Source organism: Cygnus olor, chromosome 18 (assembly GCF_009769625.2).
Source record: "Cygnus olor isolate bCygOlo1 chromosome 18, bCygOlo1.pri.v2, whole genome shotgun sequence".
In the NCBI taxonomy this organism is placed as follows: Eukaryota; Metazoa; Chordata; class Aves; order Anseriformes; family Anatidae; genus Cygnus; species Cygnus olor.
Window position 1 is genome coordinate 297,162 of NC_049186.1, and position 16,824 is coordinate 313,985.

The 16,824-nt window shown below is 41.8% G+C and overlaps 1 long non-coding RNA gene and 1 pseudogene across 2 annotated transcripts in view; one reads left to right on the forward strand and one right to left on the reverse strand.

Annotated features, from left to right (window-relative positions):
• Positions 1-272: 272 nt before the first annotated feature.
• The window catches only part of LOC121056913, a 36,297-nt pseudogene continuing 19,745 nt past the window's right edge, over positions 273-16,824 (reverse strand).
• LOC121056914 overlaps positions 398-16,824 on the forward strand; it is a 56,371-nt gene continuing 39,944 nt past the window's right edge. For both annotated transcript variants that reach the window (XR_005813558.1, XR_005813559.1), the window contains exons 1-2: positions 398-997; positions 6,799-7,364. This is a non-coding gene — a long non-coding RNA (uncharacterized LOC121056914). The remainder of the gene's footprint in view (positions 998-6,798; positions 7,365-16,824) is intronic.

Consider the following 16,824-nt stretch of genomic DNA (forward strand, 5'->3'; position numbering starts at 1 on the left):
TATTACTGGTAAAGAAGTATTATCTCCCAATTCTGCTGAAAGACCTGGATTCTTACAGTAGATTATATCTGGTATATATCTTGGGAGGCACCAACAGGATTTTCAAAAAACACTGATTTTGAATAAGTGCCAACTCTGTCCTTCCTTTATGATGACAATCCAGTGCAAAAGTGGGAAAAAGACAGCTGTGGCTGCCAGGTGTTTGAGCAGAGATTTTTGTGGCACTTGGTGAATAGGAAGGGTCCTCTGCAGCCCTTGAACTCACCTGTCTTCCAATATCATGGCTTTTGGCTTGCAGTTTGTTAACCTGACTTTCAGCAATATCAGCTCATTGTTCAGCCTCTTCCAACTTGTGCTGGGTCTTGCGGCATCGAGAGAGATTAGTGTTTGCCTGTGCTTCCTGAAATCATGGTGCCATCAGTGACATGCACACAAACTGTCATCACCCTGTTCCACTTAACACCCTGCACCTGCTCCATAGTAATGTAACCTACTACAGTCAGCCTCACAGCTCTGTCCTTGCAGTGCCAGAACTCAGTGCATTTGTACTACTAACAGCAACATGAGTACTAGGAAAACTGGCTGGTGTGACTCCAAAAGTTTAACAACTCCATGATAATTACAGCTGTGCCTGCTCTGTTGTAAGCCAAACTCTTCAAAATATAGGGAATATTCAAAGGTAATGGCCACCGCTGTCCTATCAAACTGAGTATTCACTTATTTTAATGAATCCGGGAGACCAGACTTTTCAGAAATAACCACCCAGGACCCACAAAGATTTAAAGAGTCCTGCACTCACAGCTTCCTCAGCCTGTTTGTTGTATGCTTTCACTTTTAACTGCAGCTTGTCCACCAGTTCCTGAAGCCGGAAAATATTTTTCTTATCCTCTTCAGACTGTGAGAAGTGAAAATAAAGTCATCCTGGAAATATGGACCAAGGTGATGCACTTAGAATACAAGAAAGATACAGAATAGGGCAGAGGATTTGAAATACCTGGTAAGTGAGCTCCTTCAGTCTTTGTTCATACTTGCAAGCACCTTTCGCTGACTCTATTCCTCGTTTCTGCTCCATGTCAAGCTCATTTTCTAGCTCTTGAATCTGAAACACAGTATCATGATAAAGACAGCAAGCTGCCAAGAAGGGCTGCTGATACCACTGTAGGATCCAGGGTTTTGCAGACTAAGGCCTGCAGAGAAAGTGGCAGTGCAGAGCAGCTCCCTGCAGCTCCTTCTTGGAGTTAGACTAGCTAAAACCCATTCACCATGCTACATTAGTAGTGACATGGTGTGTGACTCCACAGTTGTTTATACAAAGAACTTTGCTGTGTGTAGCTGGGGCAGCTTTAACAAAAATCAGGCTTAAATCTGTCAGGGAGGAGGAAACTGAAACAGGGAAGGGAGGTTTCTGTCTGCGTTCTTCAGATAAGTAGGAAACATCTGTTTCATCTGTAATTTTCAAGTCTAGCTTGCCCTCATGAACAACCTGTCTGACGAGGGCTCCCATAGTACTATTGCTGTTCTGCAGTGTATGCAAGTCAAATTTGGACACCAATTGTTTTCTTTTTCAGTGGATATTTCCTTCCACAACCAAAAGCACCTAACTCCCAGTCAAATGTGCTATATCTTGTAAAAGGAATAGATTGAGTGCAGTAAGTGGATCAGGCAAATGCTCCATCTAGCCTAGTGCTCTGTCTCTGGGAGTGGCAATAGCAGATGCTATTTAGGGACAGCATGGAAACCTGGCCACTGCCTACTCCCCTCACACTTGTCTAGCTTCCACTGTCATTAGATTAGGAGTTTCAGTTGACATATCTGTGCCTGTTCCCTTAAGCATCTGTTTATAAACTAGCTGATTCCTAATCCCTTTTTGAACCTTCCACCACTGCCTCTACAGTTTTCTGTGACAGCAGTTTCCAGAATTTCACTGCCCAGTCTGTACTTTCTTGTATCTGCTTTAAACTGACCTCCAGGCAACGATCTGCTCTGTATCATTTGTCCTTCTAATATTGTGCATTTTGATGACTAACCATCACGTATGCATCTAGTTTACTACTTTCATGATTCTATAAACTTTGATCGCATCCTCCTCATCCATCTCCGCTCCGAACTGAAGAGTCCTAGCCTTGTTTGTCTCTCATCATAAGGCTTCACCCCCTCATCTGCCATTCCCTGGAAGGTTCTCTAAGTGGTGGGTTCTTCTTGAGACGCAGAGACCAAACTACATGTAGTACATATAATATAGTGGCAAGTAATGCTCTATCTCTCTCTCTGTCTTTGGTCTCAGTGCCCTTCCTAATAAAGACTAACTCTTTATTTATTTATATATATTTTTTGGCTTTTTGCTTCTACTGCACATTGAGCAGTTTCTGAGACCTGTCATGGATTGAGATCTCTTCTTACTGTAACTCCCAGTTCCAAATTTGTCCCCATGTAAGTATGTTTTAAATTATTTTTCCCTAGGAGTATCCCTACACTGGTGTTCATCTGCCACCATCTTTGCCCACTCATTTAGGTTTTATGAGGTTGTTCTCAAGTTCCTTACATGCAGTGCAGCATTTCACTATTCAATGTAACTCATCAAACCTGCTGGAAATCCCTGTTGTAACCTTCCCAAGAGATTCCAGCAGCCAAGGACCAACTCAGGACCCTGACCTTAGTGTACCCCAGTTTCTCCCATACCTTTGCCTCTAGTTTCTGGAGTTGCTTCTTTCCACCCTTCAGTGCCAGCTGCTCAGCCTCATCCAGATGGTGCTGCAGGTCCTTCACCATTTGTTCCAGATTCTTCTTCACCCTCTCCAGGTGGGCACTGGTATCCTGCTCCTTCTTCAGCTCTTCTGCCATCATGGCTGCCTGGTTACAGTACAGTTATATCTTCACATCACTGGCAGTTCTGTGCTCCCTTTGGGAGCAATGAACAATGACCAGCTTCATATTGGTGTTTGGATCTCCACATTCTCAGTCAGTGCCTATGGCTGTGCTAAGGGTCTGTCATATAAGAACGATCACCATTTCTTGGTATTTCTACAGGTACTCTGCCTTGGAGTATGGGCAGGGTTGATGACAAAAAAAAAAAAAAAAAAAAAAAAGGCATCCAAATGACTCAGGATCCAAAGTTTAAAAGCATCTCTGGTACTCCTAAATGATTTTAAATATCTGGCTGTTTGGTGCTTAAGTTTCAGTCAGACTCCTAAGCAGTTTTTACCAATTAAATGACCCTGAATGTCTCCTAATTACAATGAAAAGCTTGTGCCTGTTGAACTCTTCAGAATCCGGAATAGCTATCACCATGGTTTCATAAAAAGGACAGAGAAGCTGTAGGGGAACCTGCAGCATGGCTGCTGAGGGGGAACCAGAACTAGACACAGTACTTCAGACCCACGTGCATCATGATGTGATGCAATAGTGTAACAATTTTCTGTTTCACCTTCATACACCATTTCTAGATAGTTCTAAGATTTGTTTCTTCTGATACTGTGGAACAGTTTCCTTGTTTAAATAAAATATTTCTATTCTCCCTTTTTATTTCCTGTATCTCTTGCGTAGAGAAGCACGTATGATTTTAGTCTCAATTCCTGTTTTCTGCTGTATCTAAATAAGACTTGGTTCAGGCTATTCTTCCCATTTCAATTTTGCCACCATCTGTTTTTTGCTTTCTATTTACCCTGGAAGTCAAAGTGAATACCCACAAAGTAGGTATTAAAAAGAGGAGATGGGATGATTTTTCAATACAGACTGGTAACACAACATGAGTAGATGACCTAGACTGAAAGGTTCTTCCATGACAAGCAGTAGGGCAGAGGCTGTGCAAGGCCCAGGTAGGAGGGAGCGTGCATCACTGATATTTTCTGTTCCTAAGTTGAATAATCAATTCTCCCCCGCCTGATGGCTATCTTTCTAAAGTGTAAATGTGACTGGAGTAGTATAAAATGGAAGAGAGGTAAGCAAGAGAACTCACATCTATGATTGCTTTTTTTGCTTTCTCCTCTGCATTTCTGGCTTCCTGAATGATCTCTTCAACTTCGTTCTGTCAATGAGTAATGTCTGCTTCCAGTCTCTTCTTGGTGTTGAGGAGGCTTGTGTTCTGTTGGGACAGTCCAAAGACAGCTCACATACCATTTCATGCCAGACCAACATGCCTATTACAAAGGAGATACCAAATACCTGAGAGTGGAGAATCTGCACTCGCTCACTGGCATCTATCAGCTCCTGCTCAGAAACTTTCCAGACTCGCTCTGTCTGCTCCAGGGCAGCTCTCATCTCCTCAAGTTCTGTTGTCATCAGGTTGTTCCTACGCTCTACCATAGCAAGCTGCTCCTTCAGGTCATTATTCTCTCTCAAAGCATCATCCAAATGGAGCTGGGAATCCTTTGAAATTGAAAGCACCATGAGATTCAGAGGCAAGCAGAGTGTCAAAGTCTTTATAGGACAGTTGCCCTTCTGATCCCTACCTGGAGTTGCCCTTGCATGCCTTTGATGTGCTTCTGTCTCTGCCACCTGACAGTTGGCATGGCTCAGCTGTATCTCCATGTCATTTAGATCTCCCTCCATCTTCTTTTTCAGCCTCAAAGCATCATTTCTGCTTCTAATCTCAGCATCCAATGCAGTTTGCATAGACTCTAATACCCTCTGGTGATTCCTCTTCAGCTGTTGAATTTCCTCATCTTTCTCTGCACTCCTTCTATCAACATCTGACTTCATTTGGTTCAGTTCCAGCTGAACACGCAAGATTTTTCCTTCTTCATGTTCTAAAGAACCTTAGTAGTGTTGAAACAATATTATTTGTCTATGTAGTGTCCATTGCTAGGAAACGCCCATGCAGAATTTTGACACTTCACAGTCAGTAACACAGACATGTTTGCATTACTGTGGACCTTTAGAAAAGGCCTAGCTCTGCAAATGCAGACTGCTGTTCCCATATACAGGAATTATTATACCTTAGTGGGATAGTAATCAATAATTTAGTAATAAGATTTCCTAGAACAGTGACTCCAATACCACAAGTTCTGGGCACTGAGAGCTATGTTGACACTGCAGAGATAACAAAACATGTGAAAACATTAAATTGACAGGAAAACCAAGCCTCATACTGAGAAGAAGCTTGCCGTCATTTGCATCTCAATGCTGAATTCTGTTTAGGGACTCTGCACTTAGTCCCTCCCAAGGTGCGAAGTCCCAACAACTGTGTGAGCATTCTCCCCTTCCATACAGCCTTTTCCCTGTGATATTCATATCATCTAGCTTACAGTGTTTAGGAATTAGAGTTTGAGGCTGGGTCTTTAGAACCAGTGGACAGAAATAAGCACATCCAGAGGATTAAGCATTTGATGTAGCCCTGGCATTCCTTTTTAGAACAGACCCTCCAGAGATACCTAGTTCTCCTTCTTGTTTCTACAAAGAGCCTATGGTGACTAATTCAGGATTAGACTGCTGACATTTAGATACAGAAATTGGACCAGATGGATTCTCATGGCCACTATAACTCTTGTTCCTACTGCTGTCCCATCTAGTGTGATCTCAAGATCAGAGATGTCAGTTGTTTTTATTCCATTTTATTCTATCTAAGGAGAGTTATGGAGAAAATAAAATGAAGCTCTTCATGGAAGTGGACATCACAAAAGGCAACAGTCAAAAGTTGATACAAGGGAAATCCGGACTGAACATAAGCATAAAAATATTCCCCCACGAGAATGATGCAGCAAGGGAAAAGGTTGTCCAGCAATACTATGAAATCTCCATCCTTGGAAATTACAAAAAACAATTAGACAAGGCTCTGCGTAACTTAATGTATTTTGACTAGGGAGCAAAAACCGTCAGAGTTTTGAAACAAATGACCTTTCTGTAGCCTTTCAGAGGAGCAAAATCAAACCGGTGGTGCAAAATGAGCTTAGTTTTAGCCTGGGACTGATTTTTTTTTTTGTGTGTGCAAGATGGCACAGCAAGCTGTGCTACATTAGGAGAGGGGCAGTCTCTATGTTATTTGTTCTGCTTTCTCCATTTATGGTCTCTCCCAAAACAAGACCCCTTATTGAGGACACTTACCTCTGCTTCTTCTAATGCTACCTGAAGGTCACATTTTTCTTGTTCAGTTTGCTTCTTTGCTTTCTCCAGTCTGTGATTAGTTTTTCCAGCTTCAGCAATCTGTTCAGTAAGATCAGAAATTTCCTCTGTAACACAGAAAACACACATTTAGCTCATCTTGTTGTCAGCGGCACCTGCAATTGCTGTATGGCAGGGGGAGTGACAGAAGAAATAATGGTGTATTATGAAATGGCAGTGAGAGGAAATAACAGATCCTGTCTCGTGTGCAGTATTTATTTCTGATTACCTGCTATTTCCAGTTCAATGTGCAAGTTTAAAAATGAGGGGGACCAACTGGAGGGAGCTCAGAGAGTAGTATCAGTTACCTCTGGATAGTGAAATCATATCTCCAGAGACAGTTCTGTTTGATTCTCTCTTCATTCCCAAATTCTCTCCAGGGATCACTAAACTTCACAAAACTGAACTGAATTCCTTTACACAATTAGTTAGCTGATTAAATGCCAATCTGTTGTGCCACATCTGCATGGTGCTCCAACCAGAAGGCAGACAACAGCCCACCAGGTCTTTTCTAATGGTAATGACTGAAGTGGTCTGAAAAACTTGAGTATCTGTTTTCATCAACATTTGTGTCTGTTCAGTTAATGTGGTTCCTATCCATGAAGGGGATTATGATGGTGTGAAGGAGGGGAAATATAATGATGGCATTAGAAACCATGAGGAAGTAGGATATTATCATAAGCTGTACTCATGTGCTTATAGGTGACCTTGTGATGAGCTGAACAGGAAGGAAAGTCACCTAACCTGAGTTTTGTGGGAAAACCGTAAGAAACAAAAGCTTGGGAAGAGGCAGAATTCTGGTACCCCAGAAACATGGAAGCATCTTAGCATGATAGATCCCAGCTGAAAGAGATCTGAGAACTTATGCTGGAGGTTCTTGTTCTCCCGTCTGACAGTCTCTGCCTGGTCAAGAACTTCTTCATAGGCATTCTTCATCTGGAATATCTCAGTGCTGATGGAGCAAGACTCCTTCTGGGCAGTTTCCAGCTCAGCCTGACTCTCCTGGTACTTCTGCTTCCACTCAGCCGCAACCTGGAGTGACAGGAACCATTAGAGCATAAGAATGGCCCATTCTTCAATACTCCTGTCCCTGCACGTATATGTAACAAGAACCTTAGAGGCATATCATTGGGTCACAAAATCTTCTTCATTGCACATTCACTGCCTGTGACAATCAATTCACTGGGATACATACTTCATCTATTTCAAGGGCAGCTACTTATATTACCCTCTTCAGACAACAGGAGTGTATGCCCCCACGCTCACAGGTAGGTGTTTGGTTTCACAGCAACTTGGACACAATGTGGTTAGTCTGAATGAGGCTGTGTGAGCCTGTTTATTATTTCAGGACCCAGTGGTCTTGCACTCAGCTCACCATAAAAGATCGTGCTATTTTCTCCTATTGTCTTCTGCGCAGCCCTGCAGGCCATCTTCTTTAGCTCATCTACCCATTTCAACCACATACACAGGGCTATGCAACATCACTTGGCCAAACAGTGTTGAGCCTTTTAGTAATGTTATTAAAGGCAGTGAAGGTTGGAACTGATTAAGGAGGTTGAAGCTATGCCTAACTTGAATAAAAGGCTGGAAGACTAGCACCAGCCAAAAGTAGGGGCTTGTTAGAATTTATATGAAAACTTTCAGTCTACTTGATCAAAGACTTGATGCAGGTCTTCCCATTCTCCCTTGTGAAAACTTCATGCTTTTTAAAACTATCAGAAATCTATGTTATTATCTGATGTGGTTACCTGAGATTATTCACATTGTGACATTATCATTACTACATGTCCTGTTTGGTGCTCCTTACCCACAGTTTTGCTTTGGATAAAATTTAATTTATCTTATTGTGAGTGCAGAACTTTCATGCTTTCAGAATTTGGCCTGGCCTATCAGATTTTTATGATATTCGTATCTGGTAGGCTTTCTGAATGAACCTTGTCAAAATTCTTCTGCTTTTTACCAAATGCTGCACGGGCTGCGTTCAACCTCTCCATATCAATCATGAGGTCATACACTTCCCCCTGCAGCCTCTGCTTTGTCTTCTCCAGTGAAGCACACTTTGAATTGACAGCCTCAGTCTGCTACTCTGAATCCTGCAGCCGCTGAGCAAGCTTCTTTCTGCAGGACAAGACAATCAGTACTGAGAGAAGGAAAATTCTGACATTCTGAGAAAATGGACAGGAAAGGAGTGTGGCATAGCAGAAAGAAGAAGAGAGAGCCAACATACAAAGCTGTGATAGTATGATCAGATAACATTAATAGGAGCTTAGGATAACAAAGAATGCTTGGAGTGGTGTGTAGGCTGGGAGAATACACAGGAGATACGGACATGTGGGTAATCATAACTTGGAAGGGGGAATCCCTAGAAACCTGGGAGAGAGGTGAAATGTGAGGTGGAATCAGTGAAGAAACAAGAGTATCCAAGGGGTAGCCTACACCAATATGGAGAGGAATCAGAAACACACTTTCAGTATCATCAGTGTCAAGAATGTGATTTTTCAACTACTATGTTTAACTCTATAGTTAATACACTGGAATTGTCCATTCTGCAGAAACTTTCACAAACCTCCACTTCTCTTCCTTTAAACCTTTACTCCCTCCCCTTTTCAGTCCCAACACATTACAAAGCACATTGCTCTGCATATTCCCACTACAAACATATACTGGTTTCCTCCAGTTCCTTTTCACATTTCTACATAAATATCCTTCAACTTGTTCAAGACCATCCCTCCACATACTTTGCTTCCTCCAGCTCCTCCATGCACTGAATAGCATCTGTCTCATATTTGGTTCTCCACTGGGCCACTTCGCTGTTGGCTTTGGACAGGGCACGCTGCAGCTCTCCCTTGGCTTCTTGCTCCTGTTCATATTGTTCCCGGAGCAAGTCACAGTCGTGGCGAGCAGACTGCAAGGTGTGGGCTAGGGCATTCTTGGCCTGTGTAGCTAGAAATATACAAATTGTCAGAACACTAACCATTTGTGACTGGACCTTTTAACTACATTTTGATAAAAAAAACCTCCACATCTCACTGCCTATGTACAGCAGTTGCTAGGGTAACTGGAGGAGAAAAGTGAATAGCATTTGGGACTCTATTTCAGACCTGATATTGTTAATCACGATCAATTCTTTTTGCCCAATTTGTCTGGGATACTGCCTCTTAAACACATCAGCACGAAGTGCTTCAGGCAAAGATGCAATAAATTCAGCAACAGGAAATGTGTGAATAATGCCTCCAGAAGATGTTTCCCTGTAAGCTTTTCAGGTAGAATTTAGTGTTTATCTGAAGGTGGAAGAGACTTTAAACTGTATTGTCATTTCTAATCCCGGGTACTCCACGAGTGTCTTTTTCTTTTTTTCACTTCTGCTCTACCCTTTGCCTGAGTGATTTCCCATAGGAGTAAGGTATGTACACAGAGCTATTTTTATTCACTTCTTTCATGCTTTTGAACTTCAGAAAGCATGGCGAGAAGGGCTTAAACTGTCTTATTTAATTTCTGTAATGTCTCTTCTGTGTATTATATTCAAAAGCAAAGCTTAAAAGTTCCACTGTTCTCATGTCTCTGCCTTTGATTTATTTTACAATTTTCCGGGCCAAATTAAAACAACTCACCTTATTTTCTTCCTCTAGTTGCCTCTTCAGCTCTTCTGTCTGCTGCGTGAAAGACTGTTTGCCTCTAGTCAACTGAGAAATCAATGACTCCTTCTCCTCTGGTTGCTGCGTTAGTTCATCTAATGAGAAAACACTTCTTTTTAGACAGAAAAATATGAACAGACAGACATATAAAATTCATATGAATGAGAAAAGAGATTATATGGAAAGAGATTACAAGATATAATGTGGTAAAAAGAAGGGAGAGTAACAATTTAATTTCCACTGGATAGGAAAAAGCTATCAAAGATGAACACTAGGCTAGCATCAAAAGAAAGAGGATGAACTGACTGCAAAAACCACACACTGGTTTTGGTTCTTTTGGGTTATTTTTTTTCTTTGGGAGGAGTATCCATGACTGCCAGTCTGGATTTCTACAGTCTGAGTTTTGCTCAGATCACCCAGTGATGAATGTATAAGAAAATACACAGACATTCAGGCAACATATTTAAGTGCTTGGCACAGGACAATTATATTTTGTCTAGGGACACACCATTCTCAGTCTGTAGACGTGTTTTCTGTGTGTTCGGATCATTAGCCGCATATGTTCATCATCTTTGGTTCTGACTTCACTGAACTGGTCTTCAAGAGCTCAGCACATGTTTTCCAGATTGCTCTGTTAAGAAATAGAAAGCATATCCGTCAGCTCATCCAGTTGTTCAGAAGAACAATAATAGCGATGAGAAATGTTTTTTCCTATGCAGCAACCTTGGCTTTAGAGACAGACTCCATGTTACTGGCCAAGTCATCTATCTCCATCTTCAGCTCACTCTTCTCCTTCTCCAGCTTCTGCTTGACTCGTTGCAGGTTGTCGATCTGCTCCCCAAGCTCAGCTGTGCTGTCTGCATGCTTCTTCCGCAGGGCGGCAGCTGTGGCTTCATGCTGCAGTATGGCCTCTTCGAGGTCACGGCGCATCTTCTGAAATTCTGCCTCACGCTTCTTGTTCATCTCAACCTGAGCTGCTGTAGCCCCTCCTGCTTCTTCCAGGCGCTCGCTGATCTCCTCCAGCTCCCTGGAAAGTTCAGCTCGCCGCTTTTCAGTCTTTGCATAGACTGCACGTTCAGCTTCAATTTCCTCCTCCAATTCCTCGATTTGAGCCTATGAAAATTAATTGGTTAAATGAAGATTTCTGAATAGAAATACTTGAAATTACCTTTAAGGAATAAAGAACGTACATTCGCTTCCATTTATATCAGCATAGAGAGTGAAACACCGCTAGAAATTTCACTGAACTGTGTCCTAGGACTTAAAGTACTCAGTTTTGGAGCAACAGTGAATGTAAAATCTGATACTTCATTTTATGTTGTATTTCAGAATGGATTCATTATGTAATGACAGACCTAGTACTGTACTTTTCTAAAGGCATGAGGGATGTGCCACTGACAAATATAAAATAATATGAGTTTCTTAGAAATTTGCAGAAGGTCAGGCAGGCCATCTCCAGCAGCAAACAAGATGGAAGGAACCTTGGGATGAGCAACCATGGGATAATGTCACTGAAGGGAGCTGTCTTCCTGTGTCTCCATTTGGAAGGTGATTTCTACCCTGATGATGAGAAAACGTCACTTTCTTTTGTTTTCTTAGAAAGGTAATTCTCAGTAGCTTCACTACTGTTACAAGTCAGCATTGGATCCATTTTTGAAGCCTGCCACAAGGTTCACTTAAGTAATTTCTTATATAGCCAGCTATGATTATAGACCAGAGCCTCTGTAAAAGTGCCCTGAAATTGGAATAGCACCCATGTTCATTGTTTTATTCATGTGTAGATAATTATTTTTGTAGAACAGTCTAAGAAAATATAAATTATTAATTGATTGATTATCAAATATTAATTCTAAGGAACCTTGTGGTGGTTTTAGTTTGCTGGGCAGCCAAGTTCCACCACAACTGCTCTCTCACTCTCCCTCCTCAAAGGGAAAGGGGAGAAAATATGATGAAAAAGGCTCAAGGGTTGAAATAAGGACAGGAAGATCACTCAACAGTAATTGTCACAGGCAAAACAGACTCAGCATAGGGAGATTAATGAAATTTATTACCTATTACTAACAAGCTAGAGCAGTGAGAAACTAAAAACAAACTACAAACACCTATCCCCTATCCATCCTCTTCCACCTCCTTCCTCCAAGAGGCACAGGGGAATGGGGGTTGTGCTCAGTCCCTAATGCTTCATCTCCACCACTCCTCAGTCACTGTCTGCCCCTGCTCCAGGTGGGGTCCCTCCCACGGAATGCCCTTCTTCTCAAACTGATCCTGTGGGGCTGCCCACAGGCTGCAGCTCTTCAAGAACTGCTCGCATACGGACCATATGGCTCCGTACCACAGGGTCCATACCCCAGGAGCAAACTGCTCCAGCACGGGTCCCACAGGGTCAGCAGCTCCCCCCAGGCCTGCTGCTCCTGCGTGGGCTCCTCTCCACGGGTGGCAGCTCCGGCTTGGGGCCTGCTCCTGTGGGGGCTTTCCATAGGCTACAGCCTCCTTCAGGCCAGGTCCACCTGCTCCACTATGGGCTCCTCCATGGGCTGCAGCGTGGAGATCTTATTTTCCCTTTCTTAAATACGTTCTCCCAGAGGCACAGCCGATATCGCTTATTCGCTCAGCTCTGGGCAGTGGCAGGTCCCTTTTGGAGCTGGCTGAAACTGGCCTTTATCTAACATGGGGCAGCTTCTGAACTCTTCTCACAGAGGCCACCCTGCAGCCCCCTGCTACCAAACCCTCGCCATGTAAACCCAATACAAAGCTGTACTCAGCTACTAAAAATATCAATAACCCTTAGACTTTACCTGAAGCTCCTTGATTTTCTTTTGCAGCTGAGAACTTTGAGCCTGCTCATCCTCAGTTTTATTTTGCAGCTGGTTAATTTCAAAATCTTTTCTGTTAAAGAACAAGAATGCAAATTCAATATGGTTACGATAAAAATATGAAGTTTAGAATTCAAATGTCAGCGCAATACTTTTTTAGCCTATCATCCATCTGTTTCTTATCATTTGCCAGATCCATGATGGAAACCTGAGCCATTTTCAGATCCCCTTCCAGTTTTCTCTTTGCTCTCTCAAGGTCCATTTGCAATTTCTTCTCTTGTTCCAGAGACCCTTCAAGCTAAAACACATAAAACATAGTTTGAAACACATAAAACATACTTCAACGGTAAATATTCCTGATTTAAAAATCTTAAATTGAATATTGAAAACTAGAGAAAACAATCATACTGTAAATGCTTCTCATCTCTACTTTTGATACACTCACTACAGAGTCAGGGTTTAGCTTTAGATATTAAGCTGGCCACAACTTGGCCATTCACAGTTGAAATGAAAGTTTTTGAAAAATACCAAAATTATTATTTTTTTCAGTTAGTGCAGTTCTTAGCATGCAGACTGCAAAACATTGACAAATTCCCAGTGTCCACAGTGTCCTGGAGTATATACATGAATTTTATAAGTTCACAGCAAGCTTCAGAATGCCACAGATACACTGCTGTAGTTAATTGGTTAAAATGGGGGCACAAAGGCCTACAATGCTGGAATATCCAGTGATATCCAGTGATGAACATAGATTAAACAGGCAAGGAAATATGGAAGAAACACTGGATTCCACAATACCCTCTCAACTGCCCATGAGTTAAGTGAAATTACTAGAGCTGGCTTGGCTGCTTTAGTTGTTGGTTACACACCTAGCTACAGATTTCTACCCTCTCCTAATCTGTCAGAGCACCTACCTACAAAACTCCATTTTTTTTTTTTTCTTACGACATCTACTTGCTGCTCCAATTTGGTCTTGGTTTTGTTGAGTGTGCTGACTTTGTCTTCCTCAGCTTGCAGGTCATCCAGTGTCTGCTGGTGCACCTCCTGTAAGGCCTTTTTCTCCTTGGTGAGTTTAGAAATATTTTCATCCAGAGCTGTCATCTCTTCAGTTAGATTCTTTACCTATTAGGCAGCAAGCATCCATACTATGAGGGGGTGCCATGGGAAATGATAGACTAAGAAAGAGCAGTGAGTGTACCCTTGCAAAATATTGTATGGGTTATGTCAAAGTGCTCTCCACTAAGGTATGTACTATTAATGATGAGAGTAATCAGCATCATGGCTGGCGCACCTGTCTGACTCTGCAATGGTAAGAATTCTTGCTTGAGTTGGTCTTGACTACCAGTTCTATCCTGCTAGTTTTAGTAGTGGAATGTGTGCTAGATCTTCACTGCCTCTGCAAGCTTTACTTTATTGGGATTTACTAAAGGCCTCTGGGTTGTTCTTGCACAAAAAATGCATTTCCTAAATGTGATACATTTGCTAGGCACACAGATGTAATTTCTCAGAAAATTAGGTTTATTAAGTTATTACCAAACACAAATGATGGCCAAAAATATGTTAAATTTTCCATAAAAGTGAAAGCATCATGACAATAACGATAAACAAACTTCTGCCCTTGAACAGGTGATCATGAATTTAGGGCTGGACCTCTTAACTTGGCCTCTGGACACAGCAACTCTGCTGGCTTTATCTTGGAAACTTATTCCCTCTTCTTCATGGAGCAATGCACAACCAGCAACCTTATCTCAAACATGTCAGGCTCTCTGTACAAGTCTGTGTGATGCTTGCTTCCCACTTTCCTCATTCAGATGGGAAAGCCTAACAGTATCAATTAGGAAAGTCCACTCTGCGAGGTGTTTTAGCTATAAGGCCCTCATCTTATGGCCCAGCACCATCGAGATTTCCTCTAAACATTAGTATAGAAATGTCCAACACATCTGAAATTACAAACTTAGGATCCAATAGTGTTCCCAGTAATGCAACTGAAGGGAACCTCAAGGTGTAATTACATCTCTGCTAGTATTCTTTCCACAGCAGGACTGAACATTGTCACATCAGACATGGGCTTTTGAATTCTAATATCTGAATTCTGTCTCTTCACACTGATTACTGAGGCATATGTGAAGACATCTGTGCTTTTACCGGGAAATAAATGAGCTAATGACCACCTGATATAGACTTTGCTATACTGACAGTCTGGTCCTGAGAATTCAGGAAGAACTCTCATTATGTAGTCAAGTCAATACAAGGAAAGGATGTCCATCCTTGCTGAGACCTGGGCTTCTTAAATGCAAGAGAAATATAAGAAAACATTTGGCATCTGCAAGATCAGTTCTCTTTGATGCACGTGAGAAAGGATCAAAACAGCCATTTTGTACTGAGCCTCCCACAAGCATACTAGTTCTCCATCCACAGGAGACACAAATATACTGGTTCCTTCTGTGTGAAAATAGCACAAGATAAAGTTCTCCATCAAACACCTCAACACCTAAAAAAAAGTTAACTCTTTTTGAACTGCCACAGGAAAAAATAATATTTTTTTCCTAAGAGGAAGTTATAATTTTAGCAAAACTTTTTATGTCACAGGCAGTTAAGTGTTACCTTTCCTATGCCTTGGGAACATATTACTTCCATTCAGACCACTTAGGAAACTCTGCAACTTCCCACAGAACTGAAAACATTCTGGGGAAGAATAATTTCGTGATCCCCCTGTCACCTTATTCTCTGTTGCGTGCTTCTCCTTTTCCATTTTGGCCAGAATCTGTTGAAGGTCATCAATATCTTTCTCCAGCTCAGAGCACTCATCCTCAAGTTTCCTCTTCTTTGCTGTCAGTTCAGCATTCATCTCCTCTTCATCCTCCATTCTTTCACTAAGTTCTTTAATTTTAGCTTCCAGCTGAATTTTACTTTTGATGAGACCTTCACATCTCTCTTCAGCATCAGCTAGATTTTCACTATCCTGTTAGAACATATTGAAGGCATGTTATGTTTATCATAAAAATTATGAAAGTTAACATATGTTGTTCAAACGCCACCTCCAGGAAATGAATTGCATAAGTCGGGGCAAAATTTTGCATGCAAACCACAGTAATGCACAAGATCTAATCATGGGGAGATTGTCCTGTTTTGTCATGGCTTAGGAAAGTGGAACATAATCCCACAACAGAGACACTTCCTTTCAGCTGGTCAGATATTTTGACTGTAATAACATGCCATAAAAACTGACCAGTTTGTGTCATAACAAGGAGCCTATGGTATCAGTGATATAAATAGGTGGGTCAGCAAACTGGATGTCATGGAAGCGTGAGCTTAGATGTGGATTTATAAAACACACAGTATTTCATAGTCATCTTTCAGAGTGTTGGGGATGATTCTATCTGTAATAAGCTCTTCCAATTAATGACACAAGTCTGATTGTCTCTCCCCCAACTTCTGCCACTTAATTCACGAGACTTCCTTGCTCCCATTCTCTAAACTCTCTCTCAGCCAAGACTCAGACTCATGGCTAAACAGGATTGCTCAACCTGAATTTTAGCCTGCAACTTCTACTATACTATCATTTTGAGCAACATGATTGACAGATAAAATGTTACCCAAATTAATGCTACTGTGAGGTATTCTAGGCAGAATACCAGAAAAGGTGTATGTTGCTTCCCAGAAGAGTCGTGGCCAAAAGACATCACTGCAGTAATGTAGCATGTTGTGTATACTTCTCTCTCAGATTCCTACTGAAACTCATGGCTATCAAGTGTGCATTTTCTGATAATAAACATGGACAAGATGGCTCTTGAGGAACCCTTCAAGCAGAGTTGATTGAAATTCACACAGCAATGGGACTTAAAGAGCAGACAGGAAGGGCTGTCCTAGTGCTGAAACGGTAAGAAACTGAGTCAAGAAAGAACCAGACAACACTTTGAGGGCAATGATCATATCTTAGGACTTCTTTTATGCCTGGAAATTTGAAACGGTTGAATGCTTCAAATGGTATCCTAACCTGGAAGTTAGTTAGCTAAATACGGTCTTCTTGCCTTTTTCGGATTACCATCCATGAAGGGATTAAAGTGAAGCCTGAAATGTTTATAGACTAGGTTGGCTCTGGAGGACAGGGCATTAAGTACCAAGAAGGGTACAGAGAAACTCAAAAAAATATGTTAAGCTGAAGTGCTGAAGGAGGATTCGGGTAAGGAATCTGGTTTTCAACATGCATGGTTACATCCTTGGGGCCTGAAACAATACAGGACTGTCCAAAGCCAGCTGGTTTGGGAGCATATAGAATC